Source organism: Heterodontus francisci, chromosome 1 (genome assembly GCF_036365525.1).
Source record: "Heterodontus francisci isolate sHetFra1 chromosome 1, sHetFra1.hap1, whole genome shotgun sequence".
In the NCBI taxonomy this organism is placed as follows: domain Eukaryota; kingdom Metazoa; phylum Chordata; class Chondrichthyes; order Heterodontiformes; family Heterodontidae; genus Heterodontus; species Heterodontus francisci.
The window spans coordinates 173,699,533-173,717,549 of record NC_090371.1 but is presented as its reverse complement, the minus strand read 5'-3'; the positions used below and the strand labels follow the sequence as shown (position 1 = coordinate 173,717,549).

The window sequence follows — 18,017 nt, the reverse complement described above, 5'->3', positions numbered from 1 at the left end:
CCAACAATGTTGGAGCGATTAAAATTGGGAATGCTAAAGAGGCCAGAATTATATGAGCGCAAATATCTCAGAGAATTGTAAGGCTGGAGGAGATTACAGAGATAGGGAGCGACGGGGACATGGAGGGATTTGAAAACAAGGATGAGCATTTTAAAATCAAGATATTGCTTGCTCAGGAGCAAATGTAGGTCAGTTAGCATAAGGGTGATTGGTGGATGGGACCTGGTATGAGTAAGGACACGGGCTGCAGAGTTCTGGATGCCTTCTAGTTTACAGAGGGTAGAATGTGGAAGACCAGCCAGGAGTGCTTTGGAATTGTCAAGTCTAGAGCTAACAAAGGTATGAATGATAAAAGCAAAATACTGCGGATGCTGGAAATCTGAAATAGAAACAAGAAACGCTGGAAATACTCAGCTGGTCTGGCAGCATCTGCGGAGAGAGAAACAGAGTTAACATTTCAGGTCAGTGACCCTTCTTCAGAACTAGAAAGGTATGAATGAGTTTTTCAGCAGCAGATGAGCTGAGGCAGTGGTGAAGTCAGGTGATATTAGGGATAGACAGTCTTACTGATGGCACAAATATGGAGTCAGAAGCTCATCTTGGGGTATATTATGTCACCAAGAATGTGAACATTCTGATTTAGTCTCAGTCAGTTGCCAGGGAGAGGGATGGAATTAGTAGCTAGGCAGTGGAGTTTGGAGTGGGAACCGAAAGCAATGTCTTCAGTCTCAATATTTAATTGAAGTAAATTTCTGCTCAACCAGTACTGGATGTCGGATAAGCAGTCTGATAATTTAGCAACAGTACAGAAGTCGAGAGATGTGGTGTTGTGGTAGAGCTGGGTATCGTCAGCATACATGTGAAAACAAACGCTGTGCTTTTGGATGATGTCGCTGAGGGGCAGCATGTAGATGAGAAATAGGAGGGGCCAAGGATGAATCCTCGGGGGATACCAGAGGTAATGGTGGGGGAACGGTAAGAGAAACCATTGCAAGTGATGCTCTGGATAAGATTAGATAAGTGAGAATGAAACCACGCGAAAGCAGTCCCGCCCAGCTGGACAGCAGTGGAGAGGCTTTGGAGGAGGATGGTGTGGTCAACCCTGTCAAAGGCTGCAGACAGGTTGAGAAGGACGAGGAGGGAAATTTTACCTTTGTCACAGTCACGTAGGATGTCATTTGTGACTTTAATAAGAGTCGTTTTGGTACCATGGCAGAGCGTAAGCCTGATTGGAGGGATTCAAACATGGAGTTCCGGGAAAGATGGGAACAGATTTAGGAGGCGACAACACGTTCAGGGACTTTGTAGAGGAAAGGGAGGTTAGAGCTGGGGCAGTAGTTTTCATAGATGATGGGGCCAAGGATTGGTTTTTGAGGAGAGGGGTGATAACAACAGATTTAAAGGAGAGAGAGAACACCTGAAGAGAGAAAACTGTTAACAATATCGGCTAACATGGGGACCAGGAGGGGATGTTGGGTGGTCAGCAGTTTTCTGAGAATAGGGTCAAGGGAGCAGGAGGTAGATCTCATGGACAAGATGAGCTTAGAGAGGACATGAGAGGAGGTAGGAGAGAAACCAGAAGAAGATGCAAATTCATGGATAGGACGGGGATTGGGGGAGCCTTCGAGGATGTTTGGCCAGGTGAGCTAGTAGAAAGGAGGGATGTGGCAGAGGCAGTTGATCGAATGGTCTTGATCTTAGTGACAAAGAAGTCCATGAGCTCCTTGCACTCTTTGTTGGAGGTGAGAATGGAAGAGACGGGGAGAAGCATTAAAGAAGACGGTTTTCAGTAGAGAAAAGAAGCCAGGGAGTTATTTTGCATTCCCAGATGATCCTGGAATAGTGAGCAGTTTTAACAAATGAAAGCAGAACTTGATAGTGTTTTATGTAGTCCAGCCAGATCTGGTGGTGAATAGCTAAACCAGTTGTCCGTCATATCCTTTCACGTCTGCGTCCCTTGGAATTAAGTGAGCAGAGATGAGGGCTGTACCGGGGGAATGGCCAGGGTGAGAGATTAATGGTTTTCTTGGGGACTAGGGCGTCAAAGGTGTGGTTCAGCAAATCAATAGCTGCCAAAACATTGTGGTGAATGGAGAGCCAAAGACTAGACAGATGGGATTTTGAAAGTGTCGTTATAAATGAGACTTGAGCTCCTCCAAACTATGATGCCCGTATCTTAACTCGTATCTAGTTCTATTCACCCATCACCCAATGCTCACTGACCTACATTGGGTCCCGGTTTGGAATTTAAAATTCTCATCCTTGTGTTCAAATTTCTACATGGCCTTGCCCTTCCCTATCTCTGCCCTGGTTTTCAAATCTAAAGTTTGTGGATTTGTTAGCTCCTATTTAGTGCCTTCTGTCCTATGGATTGTTTGGGGTTTTTTTGCCTGCTGCAATCCATGGAATATTAAATTTAGCATCTTCAGGTTGGGCCTGTCATGTAACACTAAGTCATGCAATGTTATGCTGACAACACCATCTATTGGTGTAGTGACCTCAGAATGTTGTGGCAGAGTACAAATACAAATATTTAGTACTGTGATTGCAAGAAAACTTTAGGGGAAAAGTCTTACATTTTGACTCCTTATTGTATGCTCTAAAGAAGGGCTATCCAGCTTTTTGTCCTCATGGATTATGTAACGGAGCCTTGGGGACTAAATTCATATTTTCATTAATTTTCATTTATCTCAAGTTGCTGATACCAACAGATCTTGGCCTTCTGATTTAGGAGTTATCCACCAATAAGTCAACTGCACATATAACAGGCCTTTTCAAACCTCCAGATCCCAAAATCTGAACATGATAAAACAACAACCAGAAAATATAGCCTAGAGTCACAGACTGAACAGGCTTTCTGCCTGACCCATTACAGAAAGTACCACACCATCAGCTCCTTGGAGATCCAGACCGGCGTGCGCCTGCATCTGCCCGGGGATCTTGGCCAAGCAGGCTGTATCAGAAGGGAGAAGGAACAGTGACCAAGTACACCAGTTTCAAGTGAGACTCCATAATGAGAAAACAAATACTGTGCTGTCAGGGAGTATGTTACTGTGAGGCTTCAGTGTTAATATTTTTAAAAAATCATGCGTGAAAACATTTAACAGAAGTTCAGACTATTTTTATAAACCATTCCACTGAGCTTCTCTTTCATGGTTTATGAGGTTATGTAATTCATTTTAGGGTCTTGTAACCTCATTGCCAGTCACTTCTGCCAATCCTCTGTTGCATGAATACTGCTCCTATAACTACTATGTACAAACCAATCGAAATACAGTCAAAAAAACACGTGTGCACAGAGTGTAGATTGTGTTTAAGATAGTGGGTAGATTGGGGCATATTTACAACCCAAAAATACCATATATGCTTCCATATACTCACTTCTCTTCCACAAACAACAATTGATGATGGATCAATTATCCATTTCAAATCTGAGGTTGGTAGATTTTTGTTATTGAAAGGTATTAAGGGATATGGAGCAAAGGTGGAAAAATGGAGTTAGGTCGCAGATCAGCCATGATCATTGAATAGCAGAACAGGCTTGAGGGAATAAATGGCCTAGTCCTGTTCCTATAACGATCAGGAATAATGGAGTTCCTCTCTGCCGACAAGGTGGAAAATCTGTCCTGCGTGTTTTTCTCTTTTCTGCCAGCTTCACCCACCAAATTTAAATATACAAGTGCCCGCACATTGTAGCATTCACTATTTTTTTTTGCAGAGACCGAAATGTTCACCTTCCGCATTTTCCCTTTTAATTCTAAGATTTGTTTCACATTAGAATGTTCCAGAGCAGTTCTATCCCACTGCAAATAAAGCACAATCTGTGGAAAGTAACTTGAGAGCTGAGAAAATTAATAAAATACCTAGACAGAGACTAACCTTCAGTATTCTTATCACCCTTACTGGTAGTGCTGCAAGTTGATATTTTGCACCCTCTTCAGACTGCTCCACCCATTTACAAGTCCTTGCAACAGTTCCTTACCACTGTGCTGGAGGGAAACGAAATTGGAAACCTGCAATATTGTCCTGCTGCAACTAGCCCACAAATATGTACTGTTTGACATAACACTCCTCCCATTTACTAACAGTAATAGAATCCAACCTGGAGCCCATTTGATCAATGTAGCTGCCCTCTTCACTACTTTTTTAAAAATTCATTCATGGGATGTGGACATTGTTGGCTAGGCCAGCATTTATTGCCCGTCCCTAATTGCCCTTGAGCTGGTGGTGGTAAGTTGCCTTCTTGAACTGCTGCAGTCCATGTAATGAAAGTACTCCCACAATGCTGTTAGGTAGGGAGTTCCAGGATTTTGACCCAGTGACGATGAAGGAATGCGATATATTTCAAAGTTAGGATGTGTGACTTGAAGGAGAATGAATGATATGCCAGGCCATGACGTTTCAGATTGCGATGGTTTACAATTCTGCTGCTGCTAATGGCCCACAGCACCTCATCGGTTTTGAGCTGTTAAATTTGTTCTATATCTATACCATTTAGAATGGTGATAGTGCCGCATAACATGATGGAGGGTATCCTCAATGTAATGACGGGACTTTGGGTGGAATATTATGCTCCCCCTTGCTGCGGATCTGGAGGTGGGGAGAACATAAAATCGGATGGGATGGTGGCTGGGCAGGGGGTTCCCACCACCATCTGGCCTTGCCCGAAATTTAGTCCAGGGTGGGAAAGCCTGTGAAAGGCCTTCCCGCCCCGCTGCTAATTGAGGCCCTTAACTGGGCAATTAATGGGGAGGCGGTGGCGTAGTGGTATTGTCACTGGACTAGTAACATGGGGACATGGGTTCAAATCCCACCACAGCAGAAGGTAGAATTTGAATTCAATTAATAAATCTGGTATTAAAAAAAGCTAGTCTAATGATGGCCATGAAACCCTTGTCGATTGTTGTAAAAACTCATCTGGTTCATTAATGTCATTTAGGGAAGGAAATCTGCTGTCCTTACCTGGTCTGGCCTACATGTGACTCCAGACCCACAGCAATGTGGTTGACTCTTACATGCCCTCTGAAATGGCCTAGCAAGCCACTCAGTTAGGGCAATTAGGGATGGGCACTAAATGCTGGCCTGGCCAACGACGCTCACATCCCATGAGTGAATTAAAAAAAAATTGACCCCAAATTAAGGACCTCTCCCTGCTGCAGCTGCAATTAGCCAAGCGGCAGGTGGCCCTGTCACTGCACAGGAAACATGGCACAAAAACCCGTGTGGGCTGCTTCCCAGCTGTGTGGGGAGGGGCGCGGGGAGGGTGGTTGCTGGTTGTCCCTCATTCAAAGGCACAGTGCCTGAACGAGGCGCCTGGCATTGGGAAAGGTGGGGCCCAATGAGGCTTAGCCCCCTGCCCTTGCTGCTGACCCCCCCCGCCCCCCCCGAGCCTCCTTCCCCATGACTCCCACCCCATGAGACCCCTCCCACCCTGACCTACCTTGAGCCTGGTTCCAGCAACACTCCTCGGTGTCTGGTCTGCTACAGCTATAGCAGCAGCCTTCACCTCTGCGGTGGTGCTGCAGCTGCCAGCCTCTGATTAGCCTGTAGCTCTGCAAGCAGGGATTTCCGGTGGCGAGGTCCTAAATTGTATGGAAGGTGTGCCACTGTCCAGTTAAGGGTCTGATTGGCACTAAATCCGATGTCAAGACCCCCGCCACCAGGACAAAATTCCACCCCTAGTCTCCACAAGGTCTATGCGGTGGTCACTCCTACCAATACTGTCCTGGACAGATGCATCTGTGACAGGTAGATTGCTGAGGACCATTGATTCTGCATAAGGTTCATAGCTGTGTTTCATCTGAGATCAGTGTGCAAATTCCTTTAGGAATACATTTGAGGATTGGCCTGTCCCCATGAGCTAAGGTTCAACATATGATTGCTCTTGGTGTAGAATACCATCTCTCTCTAAGGTGGTATAACTTTACCATGCTTTATACCAGGATTGAAAACATGAGCATTGTTTTTTTGGCATTGTAAGCATGGCCATGTTGAATTTGTTAGTGTTACAACCCGGTGAGAAAGGGGTTCTGGGTTCCCTGTCAGCCTTCACCTGGTCTTTCCGTGATAGGGTTATTTTTTAAACACACCTTTTTTTTGTAGCTCCCCTTTAGTGAATCCTTGTTCACTAACTTCCAATTATAAGGCAAAGAAACTAGCCAAACAGGTTTTCTTAGGGTCAAAGAAAAAAGGTTGAACTTTATTAAACTTAAACTCTAATTCAGGTTAATGCCTACAGATACGTGACACGCCCACGCTAGCATGCATACGCGATACACATATGCAGATAGAGACAGAAAAGAGTAGAAGAAATAAAGTGGGGAAAAGTATGAGGCAATATCTGAAGATGGTTTTGGTTACTGTTCTTTGAGCTCACTGTAGAGTCCTTGATTGTAGGTAGGTCTTGCTTTTTGTTGGGGCCCAGTATTCTTCTTAATCCTTGTTCAATGTAGGAGACTTTTCTCTCTTGAAGTTCATGTGTCCTCAGTGGGTCCAGAGGCCTGGCTTTTGTGGAATGTATCACCTTAGCAGTCTCTGGAATGCTCTTCCTTACACCTTCGATGTCTGGTGATCAAAAACCATTGTGGGTTGAATGTGTCAGGGAATGGTCCTTTTGTATCCACAAGCATTGTCTGTTGGTCTGCAAGTGTTTTTCAGCTAAGTGTCTGGCAGCCCTTGCAACAGGCTTTCTCCCCAGCAAGTTTAAAATCAATGTTCATATGACAAAATTTATATGCCTCATCCTTGGCAGGTGGGGGTCTGCATGACAGTCAGTCAGTAATGCCGTTCCTGGGTCACATGTAATCATGAATATCTACTGATTTTCACCAAACTCTTCTTTCGTGATGTACAAAAGCTGTTTCTTAGATTGCTCCAGTGAAAATTCCCTCGTCTAAGTTGTGCCCCGGCTCTGAAGATAGGTCTTATCTGTGAATGGTGCCCACTAGGGTTTTTTTTAAATTCAGTCATGGAAACATTTTAACAATGGTAGGCACAGGAGTCCAGACATGAATTCTCTTGTTTAACCAAGAAAGATTTTTGCAGTATGTGCTATGCTAGCAGGAATAGCGATTTATTTTGATGTATTTTAGATAATTTCTCCGATGTGCAAACAACCAAAGTGCAAAGGTGAAAATAATCAACTTATTCAAATTGGTTACACATATGGAGTTGCTTTCTACATGAGATGGCAGAAGCAATACATTGATATATGCATAGACCTTCCAAATGTCACTCATTAGAATTACAATTGCTCATTTTGGTTTAAAAATACTCACTGTCTAGAGTTTGACATGACAGGTTTCAAATATTTTGCATCAGTCCTTACTCCTTTATACTGAGCTCAGTTACCATGAAGCAGTGTATAGCTAACACTGAAGTTATAAATGTTAACACTCCTTGAAGAATTCAACCAGATTGGCAAGATAGGACCTTTTCCAGAATTTGCCTCAGTGTCCCTGGAAAAGGTAGGGAAAGAATTAAGCATGCTCTTGACGATGATCCAACTGGAATCCAGGTGCAGACCAAATTGGGCTCAGTTGTGATTGTCTCCATGGTTGAGTAGTCTTCCAGCATCCAGTGTCTAAGCTTGTACATGAAGGATGGCCCATGGTGTCAGTCTTGTCTGTGGTAGCACTCTTGCCTTTCAGTCACAGTGTTGTGGGTTCAAGCTTCGTTCCAGAGACTTGAGCACATAATTGTGCCTGACACTTCAGTGCAGGACTGAGGGAATGCTGCATTGTTGGAGATGGCGTCTTTCAGATGAGATGTTAAACCGAGTTCCCATCTGCCCTCTCTGATGATGTAAAGATCCCATGGCACTATTTGAGCTGGGGAGTTACCCTGGTGTCCTAACCAATATTCATTCCTCAACCGACATCACCAAAGCTGTTTATCTGGGCACTTATATGAACTATTGTCTTGAGAAGAGGAAGAAAATTGTAAGTAGGATGAAGTAGAAGTGTTCAGAAAGCCTGTTTTTGTTTGAAAACCACTACATCATCAATGATGTAAGTCACATGATGACGTGCCGTTCTATGTATACATCATGTCCTTGTGATATAAATGATGAATGCCCTTCCACTTCTTCTATTTTCTTGAGCTGAAAGATTAGCAAAACATTTTAGATAAAGACGGTGCCCATAGTGAATTCATTGGCAAAGGTGGCAGCATAACCCCAACAAACTACAGATGCCATTGGCACATGGCTGGCAGTGATTTCATAGTAATCTAAGCCATGGGCTGCAGAAACAGCACAAATGCTGAAAAAAATGAAGTAGGTTTTGAATTTAATTGAGTCAGAAGAGAATATCTCTTTAAAAAAATCACATTCAACATATATTGTTTTCATTATTCACTCAAAAGCACTCTGAGTGGAATGTAAGAGGGTCATTCAGCAGTGAACAAAGACCTGCTGAAGATCTTGGGATATATTTTGAGTTGTTCCATCAACACTCCTGTTATTGCACCGTAACATGCTGCACTATAATAGAGTGACATTGACTAAATAATTTGAAGTATTCATTTCTTGTGGCCTTTAGGCACAATATTGCAGAGTGGCCCCTTTCCGGTTACCACAGACTTTATTACCTTCTAATCTGTGCTCAGCAAATCCCTTCTGGGTAATAATGCCAGTGGTCACTGAATATTAATTTCCGCTGTATATTAGGTTTTATGCTCATTGTACAGTTGTGGCCTGTAAATGAATAGTAATAGCATGCTAATGCCAACAGAATGTAAGGCATCAGGTATTTGATAGCTCAGACCTGATAAGTGCACATTTTTCTTATTAGGAATGTTTTCATTTTTGGCAATTTTCCCAAGGAGGATTGAATATCCATTAAAGGAACATTATCCTCCTAAAAGATATGTGACTAACCTTTTTTTAAATTATTTGGTTGCAAACATAAAGAAGACAGGGCCTTTGATCCTGGTGTAAATGCCAGGTTCTACACCCTCGTGACCTTTGGCACCAACCCTACCAAAGATTGCAGGGCCAAGGGGAGATCAGCTCATTATAAAACTAATGATAGGTGCATCTCACATGATTGCCATGGTGGAGAGACCTGTCAAGAATCCTAGTCAGGGATACCAGCCCCCCTCCCCCAAAAGAAAGCAGAATTAGCCCTCTCAAACTTCTTTAAAAGGGAGCCAAAATTCCATGAAAATATTCACCTAATCTTCACAAGTTCAGACCATGTTTCAAGCATGGACCACTGTTCCCTCTTGCTGTGCACAGCTGGCTTGTTGCATTGCGTGGTCCTTTATGATTGACACGTGACTGCACATGTGCACATCTTAAAGGGAGCGTTGCTTATGTGTGGCCTGCTCTCTGTGCGGCACATTACCCACCCACCCGTGCAGCTTAGAGGGAACGCTGGGTGGACCCCTAGCTGAGCCCCTCATCTACCTTTGTACACCTGCTTCTGCTCAGTGAATTGGCCACCATAGCATCGCTAGACAACCAACCAAGCGTACTTTGCACCCTGGTAACACTTTGTCCTATGGAGACTGTTACAATTTTCTGACCTGCCTTAGATATTCTCTCAAATTCAGCATTATGGGTCATTCCTGTAAGCATTCCCCATGTGTTAAGTTTAGAAGTGCATTCGTACTATCCAATGGTTAAACATAGGGAAGCATACCTTAGGGGTGTAACAAAAGTATCGTCTTGTGATCAGAGCTGGATATCCCTGGGTATAAATTCATCTTGGGCAGTAGGGCAAAATGGCCGGTATTATATTGGCCTCCCATTCTCCTCCCTGCCCAATATTCCATTCCATTGACCTCACGAGAATTGAATATCAAGCGAGGCGTGTAACAGGCAACCGATGCAATAATGCCTGTTCACTGCTGTTGTTCAAGTTGAATTTCAATCCCCATATATTTTGTACTTGCCCTTGTGTGTGCTTCTAATCTTTCAGTAGGCCAATCAGAATACTTTAGTGTGATGAGGCCAGAGAACAAATATTTAAGCTGCTTTATTTAACAGATAGCAAGTGAACATAGGAACACAGGAACAGGAGTAGGCCATTTAGCCCCTTGAGCCTGTTCTGCAATTCAATGAGATTATGGCTAATCTGCGACCTAGCTCTATATACCTACCTTCGCCCCATTTCCCTTAATACCTTTGGATAACAAACATTTATCAATCTCAGAGAATATACAGAGTAGCACTGTAGTCACTACCTTTTTTTATTTGCTCATGGGATGTAAGCGTCGCTGGCAAAACCAGCACTTATTGCCCATCCATAATTGTGCTTGAGAAGGCGCTGGTGAGCCACCTTCTTGAACTGCTGCAGTGCATGTGCTGCAGGTACACCCACAGTGCTGTTAGGAGGGGAGTTCCAGTTTTTTGACCCAGCGACAGTGAAGCAACAGCGATATAGTTCCAAGTCAAGATGTTGTATGACTTGGAGGGGAACTTGCAGGTGGTGGTGTCCCCATGTGTCTGCTGTCCTTGTCCTTCAAGGTGGTAGAGGTCGCAGGTCTGGAAGGTGCTGTCAAAGGAGGCTTGGTGAGTTGCTGCAGAGCATCTTGTAGAAGTTATACACTGCTGCCACTGTGCACTGGTTCTGAAGGGAGTGAATGTTTAAGGGAGTGGATGGGATGCCGATCAAGCGGGCTGCTTTGTTCTGGATGGTGTCGAGCTTCTTGAGTGTTGTTGGAGCTGCACTCATTCAGGCAAGTGGAGAATATTCTATCACACTCCTGACTTGTGCCTTGTAGATGGTGGACAGGCTTTGGGGAGTCAGGAGGTGAGTTACTCGCCACAGAGTTCTGGGAATTCTACAGTGAGTAACTTACTTCATTTAACTTCAAAACCATCCTCGTGAATTAAAAAAAATATAACAAAACATACTGTCTTGCCCTTCGTTACAGAGCTGATTAATAATAGCTTTGATCTGTCTCGCACTCAAACAGGCCAATTAATATATTGGCTTGGTTACCACTAGTATTACAATAAATTGTCTAGGCTTTTCTGGCAGACATCATAACTGACTGATCTGGAGCAAGGGTTTCTATTCACCTTTTTCTTACTGTTGGCTACAAGAAGTGGGTGAACTGTCTTTCCAACTACTTCCCCACTCAGTGAGTCACCAGTTAATAATGCCAACCGGCTCTGCCTTATAAGAATGAGTTCTCAGAAGTCATCCTCGGCTGAGATCAAATAAAAATTTCAATTCAAGGACGATGCGTGTTGATGATAGGAGAATGCCTGTGATGAGATAACAAACCTGGATTTACTTCTCATTAATTCTCATATGGTCAGATCACTGTGAGATTTTCAGAACCACCCCCCTCCATCCCTTACCCACATGAGGGGTTAGAATCATTGAAGCTTAAAGCATGGAAAGAGGTTGTTCGGCCCACCATACTTGCCAACTCTTGGAAAGAGTTCAATTTAGTCCCACAACTCTTCCAATACGTGTCCAATTGCTTTTTGAACCTTCCTATGGAGTCTGATTCCACTACACTTCAAGGTAGTGCGTCTCACATCATAAAAAACCCCTGTGTGACATAATTTCTCCTCATTTTCCCCAATAGTTCTTTGCCAATTATTTTAAATCTATGACCTCTGATTGCTGACCCACTTTCCAGAGAAAACCAACTTGATCTTTCAAAACGCCTCATAACTTTGCATACCTCTCTTAGGTCTCCCCTTAACTTTCTCTACTTTAACAAGAACAATTCCAGCTTCTTCAATCTCTCCACATAACTGAACTCCCTCATCCCTGGTAGCATCCTGATAAACCTCCTCTGTACCCTCTCTGGGGCCTTGACATCCTTCCGAAAGTGTGCTGCTCAAAATTGAACACAATACTCCAGCTAAGGCCTAACCAATGATTTGTAAATGTTTAGCATGACTTTGTTGTTTCTATATTCAATGTTCTTATTTACGAAGCCAATTATCCAATATGCCTTCTAACCGCCTTATCAACTCACCCTGCCATCTTCAAAGATTTGTGAATATGCATTCCGTCAAAATAGTACCATTTATATTATACTTCCTCTACATGATGTTTCTCCCAAAATGCATTACTTCACGCTTATCTGCATTAAACTGCATCTGCCATGTGTCTACCCATTTCACTAGTCTGTCTATGGCCTCCTGAGGTCCATTATTATTATTCTGCTCACTCTTGCCAATAATTGCCAAGTATTGTAACATCCGTAAACTTCAAAATTATAGTCTCTATACCCAAGTTCAGGCCATTTATACATAAACAAGGAAAGCAGTTGTCCAAACATCGATCTCTAGGATACTTTTCTCCAGTTAGAAAAATATCCATTCACTGCTACTACTCTGCCTCCTATCCCTTAGCCAATTACATATGCAAGTTAACTCCATCCCTTTCCTACCATGTGCATTTATTTTATGAATAAATCTGTTATGTGATACATTATCAAATGTTTTTTGAAATTTTATCTATACATCACAAGTTCTCCCTGTGTCTGCGTGGGTTTCCTCCGGGTGCTCCGGTTTCCTCCCACAGCCAAAAGACTTGCAGGTTGATAGGTTAATTGGCCATTCTAAATTGCCCCTAGTATAGGTAGGAGGTAGGGAAATATAGGGACAGGTGGGGATGTGGTAGGAATATGGGATTAGTGAAGGATTAGTATAAATGGGTGGTTAATGGTCAGCACAGACTCGGTGGGCCGAAGGGCCTGTTTCAGTGCTGTATCTCTAAATCTAAATCTAAATCTAAATCAACGACTGCACGACTCTATCAACCCTCTCTGTTGAGAACTCAGTCAGGTTAGTCATATATGATTTGCCTTTAACAAATCTGTGCTGGCTGTCCTGTATTAAAGCATGCTTCTCCAAGTGAGAATTCATTTTGTCCTTGACAATGGTCTCCAGTAGTTTGCTCACCACTGACATTAGACTGATTACAAAAGAAAGACTTGCATTTATATAGCATCTTTCACAACCACTGGATGTCTTTATAGCCAGTGAAGTACTTTTTTGAAGTGTAGTCACTGTTGTCTTGCCGGAAACGTGGCAGCCAATTTGCGCACGGCAAACTCCCACAAACAGCAATATGACAATGACCAGATTTTGCAGTTTCGTGATGTTGATTGAGAGATAAATATTTGCAAGGACACCTCCCCTACTCTTGTTTGAAATAGTGCCATAGGATCTTTTACTTCCACCCAAGCAAGCAGATGGGGCTTTAATTTAGCATCTTATCTGAAAGGTGGCACCTCCAAAAGTGTAGCACTCCCTTAGTGCTCCACTGGAATGTCAGCCTTGACTTTTGTGCTCAACCACTGGAGTGGGACTTGAACTCAGAACCTTGTGACTCAAAAACAAGAGTACTCCCATCTGAGCCACAGCTGATTAGCCTGCCATTGCTATATATATACCTCTCCTCTTTTGTAGAACAGGGGTGTAACATTTGCAATTCTCCAGTCCTCCTGGATTGAAAGACTGCGGTCAAAGATTTTGCCAACTCCATCCTGCATTCGTTCAATAACTTGGAATGCATTCCATCTGGACCAGATGACTTGTTAACTTTGAATGATACCAACCTGTTTAATCTATTCTATCTATTTTTATCTGTTCAGTATCTCTGCTCCCTCATTCTCTACTGTGACATTAACTGCATCCTCTTCTTTTGTGAAGACAGATACAAAGTACTTTATTCAGTACCTCAGTCATGACCTCTGCCTTCAAAAGATTTCCTTTTTTGTCTCGAATTTCCCCCATTATTCCTTTAACTATCTTTTTACTTTCTATATGTTGCAAGAAAGATTTTGGGCTCCCTTTTATGTTACTTGCAAATCTATCCTCAAACTTTGCTAGTGAGGGTAGGAATAGGAGGAAAAGGCAAATGAATGCGTGGCTGAAGAGCTGGTGTAGGCGGGAGGGCTTCAGCTACCTGGATCATTGGGTTCTCTTCTGGTGCAGAGGTGACCTGTACAAGAAGGACGGGTTGCATCTAAACTGGAAGGGGACCAATATCCTTGCGGGGAGGTTTGCTAGTACTACTCGGGAGGGTTTAAACTAGTCTTGCAGTGGGGTGGGACCCAAAGTAGTAGTCTCTCCGATGAGATAGTTGAGGCAAATGTAGAGGTTAAAGCAAGCAAGTCCAGTAGACAGGCTGGGCAGGGGCAGGACAGGGAGTGTGAAAGGTCTGATAGGCTAAACTGCATTTACTTTAATGCAAGAAGCCTTACTGGTAAGGCAGATGAACTCAGAGCATGGATTGGTACATGGGATTGTGATATTATAGCTATTACGGAAACGTGGCTGGGGGATGGGCAGGACTGGTGGCTCAATGTTCCGGGGTACCGATGCTTCCAGCATGACAGAGGTGGAGGTAAGAGAGGAGGGGGAGTTGCACTATTGATTAGGGAGGACATCACGGCAGTACTTAGAGAGGATATCCCGGAGGGAATGTCCAGCGAGGCCATATGGGTAGGACTTAGAAATAAGAAAGGGGTGATCACTTTAATGGGATTATACTATAGGCCCCCCAATAGTCAGAGGGAAATGGAGGAGCATATATGTAGGGAAAGCACAGATAGGTGTAGGAATTATAGGGTTGTAATAGTAGGTGATTTTAACTTACCCTAATATTGACTGGGACTGTCTTAGTGCTAAGGGATCAGATGGGGAAGAATTTGTTAAGTGTGTCCAGGATAGTTTTCTGAAGCAGTATGTGGATGGCCCTACTAGAGAAGGGGCTACACTTGACCTCCTCTTAGGAAATGAGGATGGGCAGGTGGTTGATGTGTCAGTGGGGGAGCACTTTGGGACCAGTGACCATAACTCTATTAGCCTTAAGATAGCTATGGAAAAGGATAGGACTGGTCCTCAGGTTGAAGTCCTAAATTGGGGGATGGCTAATTTCGATGGCATCAGACAGGAACTCTCAAAAGTTGAATGGGAGAGGCTGTTTACAAGTAAAGGGACATCTGGCAAGTGGGAGGCGTTTAAAAGTGAGATAGGAAGAGTTCAGGGCCGGCATGTTCCTGTTAGATGGAAGGGCAAGGCTGGCAAGTTTAGAGAATCTTGGTTGACAAGGGATATTGAGAGTCTGATCAGGACAAAGAAGGAGGCATATGTCAGGTATAGGCAGCTGGGATCAAGCGAGTCCCTCGAGGAGTATAGGGGATATAGGAGTACACTTAAGAAGGAAATTAGGAGGGTGAAAAGGGGCCATGAGATTTCCCTGGCAGATAAGATAAAGGAGAATCCTAAAAGATTCTATAAGTATATTAAGAGTAAAAGGGTAGCTAGGGAGAGAGTAGGTCCCCTTAAGGACCAGTGTGGCAATCTATGTGTGGAGCCACGGGAAATGGGCGAGGTCTTAAATGAATATTTCTCTTCAGTATTTACCGTGGAGAAGGTCATGGAAGCTAGTGAGTTCACGGGAGGGAACAGCGATATCCTGGAGCATATCAATATTACAAAGGAGGAGGTGTTGGAAGTTTTGAAGCGCATTATGGTGGATAAATCCCCAGAGCCTGACCAGGTGTATCCTAGGATTCTATGGGAAGCAAGGGAGGAGATTGCTGGGGCCCTGGCAGAGATCTTTGTATCATCGTTAGCCACGGATGAGGTGCCAGAAGACTGGAGGATAGCTAATGTTGTGCCTTTATTTAAGAAGGGCAGCAGGGATAAGCAAGGGAACTACAGGCCGGTGAGCCTTACATCAGTGATGGGAAAGTTATTGGAAGGGATTCTGAGAGACAGGATTTATATGCATTTGGAAAGGCATGGTCTGATTAGGGATAGTCAGCATGGCTTTGTGCGTGGGAAATCATGTCTCACGAATTTGATTGAGTTTTTCGAGGAGGTGACCAAGAGGATTGACGAGGGCAGGGCGATGGGCGTTGTCTACATGGACTTTAGCAAGGCCTTTGACAAGGTCCCTCATGGTAGGCTGGTCCAGAAGGTTCGAACACATGGGATCCAGGGTGAGCTAGCCAATTGGATACAATATTGGCTTGGTGATAGGAGGCAGAGGGTGGTAGTGGAGGATTGTTTTTCAGATTGGAGGCCGGTGACCAGTGGTGTGCCGCAGGGATTGGTGCTGGGCCCTCTGTTGTTTGTCGTATATATTAATGACTTGGATGTGAATGTAGGGGGCATGATTAGTAAGTTTGCAGATGACACCAAAATTGGTGGTATAGTGGACAGTGAAGAAGGTTGTCTAAGGTTACAACAGGATGTAGATAAACTGGGAAAGTGGGCAAGGGATTGGCAAATGGAATTTAACGCAGACAAGTGTGAAGTGATACATTTTGGGAAGTTAAATCAGGGCAGGACATATACAGTGAATGACAGGGCCCTGGGGAATGTTGTTGAGCAGAGAGACCTTGGGTTGCAAGTACATAGTTCCCTGAAAGTGGCAACAGAGGTAGACAGGGTGGTGAGGAAGGCATATGGCATGCTTTCCTTCAACGGCCGAGGCATTGAGTGCAAGAGTTGGGATGTCATGTTACAGTTGTACATAACATTGGTTAGGTCGCATTTGGAGTACTGTGTGCTGGTCGCCGCACAACAGGAAAGATGTGACTAAGCTATAGAGGGTGCAGAAAAGATTCACAAGGATGTTGCCTGGTTTGGAGGGCTTGAGTTATAAAGAGAGATTGGATAGGCTGAGTCTGTTTTCCCTGGAGCGGAGGAGGCTGAGAGAGGACATGATAGAGCTATATAAAATTATGAGAGGCATAGATAGGGTAGATAGCCAGAGTCTGTTTCCCATGGTAGGGGTGACTAAAATTAGAGGGCATAGATTTAAGGTGAGAGGGAGGCGGTTTAAAGGGGATCAAAGGGGTAAATTTTTCACACAAAGAATAGTGTGTTTCTGGAATGAGCTGCCAGAGGTGGTGGTGGAGGCAGGAACAGTAGCAACATTTAAGAGGCATCTGGACAGGTACTTGAATGAGCAAGGCATTGAGGGATATGGAATTAATGCAGGCAGGTGGGATTAATATAGATAGGCATTATGGTCAGCATGGACGCGGTGGGCCGTAGGGCCTGTTTCTATGCTGTACGACTCTATGACTCTATGACTTTCTCTTTGTCCTTTTTATAGCCTTTATCAATCCCCTCCCCTCCTACCAAAAACACACTCAGTACTATTCTGTACCTGGCAAAATAAACATATTTTTTGTATTTTAATCTCTTATTTCCTTTGTCATCCAGGGAACTCTAGCTCTGGATATCTGATTTTTCCTCCATATGGCAATATGTTTGGTTCATAGTGAATGTTTCTCTGCCTTGAAGTCCTGCATTGCTTATAAATTATTATACTGACCAATCTTTGTTTCCAATCTACCTTCTCAAATCACTGAAATTTGCTCTCTCGCAGTTGGGAATTTTCACTTTTGATTTTTCTTTGTCCCTTTCCCTAACTACTAGACCTAATTATGTTATGATCACTATTACCCAACAGTTTTCCCACTGCAGCACACTCCACCTGCACTACTTCATGCCCTCGAAGTAGATCCAGCACTGTTTTCTTCCTTGTTGATTAGATTGATTAGAGATACAGCACTGAAACAAACCCTTCGGCCCACCGAGTCTGTGCCAAACATCAACCACCCATTTATACTAATCCTACACTAATCCCATATTCCTACCAAACATCCCCACCTGTCCCTATATTTCCCTACCACCTACCTATACTAGTGACAATTTATAATGGCCAATTTACCTATCAACCTGCAAGTCTTTTGGCTTGTGGGAGGAAACCGGAGCACCCGGAGAAAACCCACGCAGACACAGGGAGAACTCTTGCACTCAATGCCTCGGCCGTTGAAGGAAAGCATGCCATATGCCTTCCTCACCACCCTGTCTACCTCTGTTGCCACTTTCAGGGAACTATGTACTTGCAACCCAAGGTCTCTCTGCTCAACAACACTCCCCAGGGCCCTGTCATTCACTGTATATGTCCTGCCCTGATTTAACTTCCCAAAATGTATCACTTGGACTAGTAACATACAGATTAAGAAAGTTCTCCTTTACACATTTTAGGAATACTTCACCCTCCTTGCCC

The 18,017-nt window shown here is 43.8% G+C and overlaps 1 protein-coding gene across 2 annotated transcripts in view; it reads left to right on the top strand.

Moving 5' to 3' along the window:
- Positions 1 to 18,017, top strand: part of arhgap24 (Rho GTPase activating protein 24) — a 499,279-nt gene that overhangs the window by 401,869 nt on the left and 79,393 nt on the right. The gene's annotated exons all lie outside the window — the stretch shown is intronic.